Source organism: Stenella coeruleoalba (assembly GCF_951394435.1).
Source record: "Stenella coeruleoalba genome assembly, chromosome: 10".
Classification (NCBI taxonomy): Eukaryota; Metazoa; Chordata; class Mammalia; order Artiodactyla; family Delphinidae; genus Stenella; species Stenella coeruleoalba.
The window spans coordinates 53,630,653-53,637,715 of record NC_137156.1 but is presented as its reverse complement, the minus strand read 5'-3'; positions in this window follow the sequence as shown (position 1 = coordinate 53,637,715).

The window sequence follows — 7,063 nt, the reverse complement described above, 5'->3', positions numbered from 1 at the left end:
AAAAAAAAAAAAAAAAAGTCATTTATTCAACAAGTACTTGGGCACCTATTCAAATGTCAGGCATTGTTCTAGACATTAGGAATATCATACTGCAAAACTGGCAAAAATTTCTTCCCTCATGAAACTTATGTTCTAGTTGAAAAGATAAGTAAGAAAAATATAGCATACTTGAGATAGTGATGAAGACTAAGGAAAAAAATCAGGGAGGGGGGATGAAAAAATGTGAGGATGTGATAGAGTCTTAACAAGGACCGGCAGTGCAGACCTAACAGAGCAGAATACTGAGCAAAGAGATGAAGGAAGTGAAGTATGGAAGTGTCAGCGTAAAAATCGATGAAGAGCCACTCTAAGAAGGAAGTGGAAAGTTTAATTCGAGCCAAGCTGAGGATTATAACCCAGGAGACAGACTTTCAGAAAGCTCTGAGGACTGTTCCACCCCTAGAGGTCAAAGCACAGTTATATAAGATTTTGAGACAAAGGGTTGTACAGATAACATACTGACAGTTTACATAGTCCAACAAGACTAATAATCCACTAATAACAGTGGGTTATTGTTAGCCTTTACAGGATTGAGAAAGGAATGTTGTCTCCTAAGGAGTTACCCTGCTGGCACCAGAAGGAAATAGCTTTTTTTTGGTGGCATTTCTGTGTGTTTCAAGGGGATCTAGTTAATGTGTAATGCAGATGCACAATGCACACTGAAGGGGAGAGGGTAGTGGCTCAAATGGGCAGAGAGGGAATTTTATGTTCAAAATTTCTTGTCCCATCTTAAAACAATTTATTTTATCAGTAGCAGAATAATGGCTCCCAAGACGTCCATATCCTAGTTCTGGGAAACTGTGAATGTGTTACTTTACATGACAAAATGGACTTTGCAGATGTGATTAACTTAAAGATCTTGAAGTGGAGAGAGTAGCCTGGATTATCCAGGTGTGCCCAATGTAATCATTATAAGTGAAAGAAGGAAGGAGAGTCAGAGTAAATGAAGACGTGATGGCGGGCAGCCTCCAGAAGCTGGAAAAGGCAAGGCATCAGACTCTCCCCTAGAACATCCAGAAGAAACACAGCCCTGCCAACACCTTAACTTTAGTCCAGTGATACTGATTGCAGATTTCTGACCTCCAGAGCTGTGAGATAATAAATTTGTGTTGTTTTAATCCACCCAGTAATTTGTTACAGTGCAATAGGAAACTAATAGAGGCAGCTAGACCTGTGGTTGTAGAGACAAGTTATCTGCTTGAGCAGACATCTCCAAAATTACAATGGCTTTATAAAACAAACGTTTATTTCACTTATATACTGCACGTTGTCTAGGGGCTCTGCGGCACAGAAGCATTCAGGGATCTAGCTCCTGTGGCCCAGAGAGTGCCTCCACCATGCCCTAGGCCTCACAGTCCTCTGCTGACTTGATGATACAGGAAGAAAGAGCATAGATGATCACAAAGGCAAATTTAAATGACTGAGCATGGAGGAGGCAAAAGATACCTCCACCTGTGTGCCATTGGCCAGAACTTGGGTAATTACAAGGCCACCTCTAACATTCCAAGAGAGACTGGGAACTGTACTTTATGTGCCTAAACAAAAGGAAATTGGTTTAGTAACAAATCTGTTACAATCTACCTTTCACGTGACCAAGTGTCTGTGTATACCTTTATCCTGTACATAGAACATAGTCAACTCTTTCTGCAAGGGATGTAACCCCAAGTCCCAGTCAATTCACCCCACTCAAAGTCCAGATCTCCAGTGATGTGAAATTCTTTCCATCAGGTCTGGATGTTAAAGGAAACCAGAATATGCTACCCTAAACAGGAGAATGCAAAGAATCTCATAAGAGTTTTGAAATGGCCAAGGCTGGAAGTAACTCAGGTCACTCCTGCCCATATTCCACTGGTCAGAACTCAGTCACATGACCACACAAAACTAAGGCAGTAGCTATGCTCAAGAAGGGGAGACAAGCACTCCAAGTAAGGGGATGAGTAAGAACAAAGGGTGGTTCTAGTCTTTCGTTACCTATCATTCGGATAAAAGTTCTGTTTACTTTACCAAATGAATTTATTTTACTTGCAGTTCCGTAGCCATATTTACTTTTTCTGTTTAATTAATTAATTTATTTTTTATTTTTGGCTGCATTGGGTCTTTGTTCCTGCGCACGGGCTTTCTCTAGTTGCAGCAAGTAGCTTCTCTTGTTGCAGAGCACAAGCTCTAGGCGCGCAGGCTTCAGTAGTTGTGGCACGCGGGCTTCAGTAATTGTGGCACAAGGGCCCAGTAGTTGTGGCTTGCGGGCTCTAGAGCACAGGCTCAGTAGTTGTGGCGAATGGGCTCGGTTGCTCCGCGGCATGTGGGATCTTCCTGGACCAGGGCTCGAATCCGTGTCCCCTGCATTGGTAGGCAGATTCTTTTTTTTTTTTTTTTTTGCAGTACGCGGGCCTCTCATTGTTGTGGCCTCTCCCGTTGCGGAGCACAGGCTCCAGACGTGCAGGCTCAGCGGCCATGGCTCATGGGCCCAGCCACTCCGCAGCATGTGGGATCTTCCTGGACCGGGGCACGAACCCATGTCCCCTGCAACGTCAGGCGGACTCTCAACCACTGCGCCACAAGGGGAGCCCTGGTAGGCGGATTCTTAACCACTGCACCACCAGGAAAGACCCTACTTTTTCTTTTTAATTTATTAATTAATTTGGCTGCGGAGGGTCTTAGTTGCGGCACACGGGATCTTCGATGCAGCACATGGGCTCCAGAGCGCACGGGCTCAGTAATTACAGCACATGCGCTTAGCTGCCCCGCAGCATGTGGGCTGTTAGTTCCCCGACCAGGGATTGAACCTGCATCCCCTGCATTGGAAGGTGGATTCTTAACCACTGGACCACTAGGGAAGTCCCCGTATTTACTTTTGTGGTTAGCACTTTATGTAAGGCAACTTATTTTGAGTATTTCATTTGTCCATGCTTTTCTGGAAAGAAAGCATACAGCACATATTAAAGAAAGTATTCATAGATACAGAAAAACATATACTAGTGAAATAGAAGAATACAGTTTTTTAGCATTTAGATTCTTCTTCTCCTCTTTCTTCCCCAATATCTCTACTCCAGTTTTCATTGCAGAAAAACATATACTAGTGAAATAGAATAATACAGTTTTTTAGCATTTAGATTCTTCTTCTCCTCTTTCTTCCCCAATATCTCTACTCCAGTTTTCATTGCAGTTTTTGTTTTAAATAGGAGAGAAGTTAGGATGAAAGTAGATGGAAGGACTTGCTGTTCCAAGGCAGGGAGCGTGGTCAGCACACAGTCCCCAGCTGTCAGCCCCTTTCTGGTCAGCACATGCCTTCGGCCATGCTGAGGTCCTGTGCATCCTGCTGTAGGAACAGGGAAATGCCTGGGTTTAGTGTATGGATGGTTCATCTTAGTGTGTGGTGCATATGGCACTCACTCAGGAGCGGCCTTGAAAGGTAGTAGTGAAAGGAAATCCTCCCTATGGGGGAGAGCTTCAGACTCATCCACTTTGTGGGGAAAGAAGTGGCCTGAGATTAGAATGAATATATATATATATATATATATATATATATATATATATATATACACACACACACATATATATACACACACACACACATATATATGTATATACATATATATACACATATACACGTGCACATTGTGTGTGTATGTGTATATGTTATATATAATTTTATATGCACACACACACTCATGGGTAGTGCTGCATTACCTATCTCTCTCATCAGGGTACTAGAAGCAAAAATATTACAATATAGCTGTGTTAATAATTATTGTCAATTAGCCTTTTTCTGATATCCACATCCTATGACATTGTAAAAAGCAAAAGCAAAACCAAAACAAACAAACTTAACTGACCCATCAAATTAATCTCAATTAATTATCCTAGCACAAAAAATCCATAAAGGTAATTTTCACGTGGCCAAGACAGCCCAATAGAGTGTTTTGGCTAAAAGGAAGAACAGAGAAGGAAAAATACCCCACATTCAAGACAGGCAGCACTACATTATTCAATATTTCTGGAAAATGGCCCTAGGTCATGATGACTCAAATTTAACTTGCCAGTTTATTAAAAGGCTACAATGTGATTAAAAATAGTGCAACAGCTTGCCTTCTCTCTATAAAATTCTTCTTTATTCCAAGAGAATCCCCCTTTAAGAATGTCCGCGAAGCCAGGGTTTTTTTTCTGATTCCCTTGATATCAAATGCAAGATAAGATTATGACAAGTGCTCATAATTTAACCTGAGATTTTTCTTTCATATCTGTGCCTATCAGTGCCCAGCTACACAGTTCTGGGACACTTAAATACTGAGGTTCTGTTCTGCAATCCTTCTAACATAAAAGTATCTTTCCAAAAATATACCCCCAGTCCAAGGAGATGTATGGCAAATATCTCCACAGTGTGACTCTTTGTGAAACCCTGAGTTGAAAATAATTCTATCTTTGCTTGAAGATCTAATTGCCCATGAGCTGAGTTCATCATGGATTACCTGAGAAGCTGCAGCTTATACACTGCTTTCCAGAGCCGCAATCTCTTGTAGATTACAAGAGTTGAGTGCTACTTAATCTAATAATACTGCACATTTAACCTGCTTTTTTTTTTAAAGACATCTCATTATATATTTTTATTTTATTTTATTTTTAAATTTATTTATTTTATTTATTTACTTTTGGCTGTGTTGGGTCTTCATCCCCGCGCGTGGGCTTTCTCTAGTTGCAGCGAGTGGGGGCTACTCCTCGTTGCAGTGCGCGGGCTTCTCATTGCAGTGGCTTCTCTCGCTGTGGAGCACGGGCTCCAGGTGTGCAGGCTTCAGTAGTTGCGGCACGCGGGCTCAGTAGTTGTGGTTTATGGGCTCTAGAGCACAGGCTCAGTAGTTGTGGCGCACGGGCCCAGCTGCTCCGCGGCATGCGGGATCCTCCCGGACCAGGGATCGAACCCGTGTCCCCTGCACTGGCAGGCGGACTCTCAACCACTGTGCCACCACGGAAGTCTCCTAACCTGCTTTTTATGGATATTTATCAACCATGCTTTGCCAAACATTTGTCTACAAGGCATCTGCTTGCTGTTTTAACCAGGATGACTTCATCACTGTTGTAAATAAATGTAGACCTGTTGAATGATGGAGTGATCATAGTTCCTGCAAACTAAACAGGGACACTGAACCCGAGAGTTGATGTACCTCTAAGAAAAGTGGACATATAATGTTGTCCCTGCCAGATGAAAGCAAACTGCTTTTGGTATTCTGGTGAGTGGGAAACAGAAAGAGGAATTTGCAGGTCAGTAACTGCCTGTACAACTATGGTGGTATTGCTTTGCTTCAGCAAAGAGTCATCTGAAACAGGAGCTAAATTTAACCCAGGGACAATGATTTCAGACTTCTGGGCCCCAGAATTTAAGAGAATACATTTGTGTTTTCTTGTTTTGTTTTTTTGTGTTTTTTTTGCACTACATGGGCCTCTCACTGTTGTGGCCTCTCCCGTTGCGGAGCACAGGCTCCGGACGCGCAGGCTCAGTGGCCATGGCTCATGGGCCCAGCCGCTCCGCGGCATGTGGGATCCTCCCGGACCAGGGCACGAACCCGTGTCCTCTGCATTGGCAGGTGGACTCTCAACCACTGCGCCACCAGGGAAGCCCCCATTTGTGTTATTTTAAGCCACCTGGTTTGTGGTAATTTGTCACAGCAGCTATGGGAATCTAATAGTAGCTATGTTGAGAGAAAAGGAATGTTGTTGTTCCCGAATATAATGAACAATTTTCCAAGGTCATCTTTCCTGCTTCAAAATGGGAGTCTTGAACTTCTTAAGAACCACTTTCATCAGCTCATCACCATAGTATCATGAGAGCCTCAAGTTTAAGGTTTTTGTAATCTGGAGCATGAATGTAAATAGATAAAGAAAGAGGATCTATACCTTCAGCTCTTACTTATTCACTCAGTGAGAACCTGGGGCTGCATCTAGTGATGCCCGTACCTGAAACATGCTGTCTGTGTTTAGTATATTACAAAGGCTGAGGCAAAGGAATACTGCTGTGACTTTATAGGTTTATGTATCCTTTTATGAGTAAGTGCTTTTCAATTCCCATTAGACTATTCACAATACTCGCAAATGAATCTTTTTTTTTCACTAATAAAAAAGAGAGAGAAGAATTTACAGATATAAAGAACACCTAAAGTCAAAAATTTTAAAACTCAGAAATACAAATAGATGTAAAACAGGAAGGTACGAAAAGCGTTGACAGAACATACAACAGAAATTTAATAAAAATTTCAAAGCAACTCAGAAAAGAAGACTAAATTAAAATTTCCAAGGAAGGAGATTTGACTGAAAAACATAATGAGAGATACTGAGGAGATAAATAAAGACAACCAAGAGAATGAACTGAAATAAGGACAGAGGTAAAAATGATCAGAGAAAAGGCCATAGTGATAGAAGATAGGCAAAGGTGATCTAACATCCATACAATTGGAGCTTCTAAAGAAGAAAACAAAACAAGCAAATAGAATAGAAAACCAAAACCCAAAAATATCTTCCAGAAAGAAAAAAAGATCTGTATCAACGTATTGAAAACGCCCACCCTGTTCCTGGAAAAATTATTCTGAAATGATCAATTCTTAAACATGTCCTAGTAAAACTATTAGACTTTAAAAGTAGTGGGGGAGGACCTCCCTGGTGGTGCAGTGGTCATGTTGATACTGTAGACCCTTCATATATGTGATGAAGTGGCACTTTACCCCTGTGGTTTTCCTCTTCAAAACCTGTAACATTAGTCCAATCATGTGAAGAAAATCAGACAAATCCAATAAAGGGGCAGTCTAAAAAATACTTGACCAGTATTCCTCAAAACTGTGAAGGTCATCAAAAACAAGGATAGTCGAAGAACCTGTCACAACCCAGAAGAACCAAAAGAGATGTGAAAACTAAATGTAATGCAGCATCATGGATGGGATCCTGGCACAGAAAAAGACATTAGGTAAAAATTAAGGAAATCTGATCACACTATGAACTTTAATGAAAATGATAATAATAGTAATAAATCAATACCGGATCA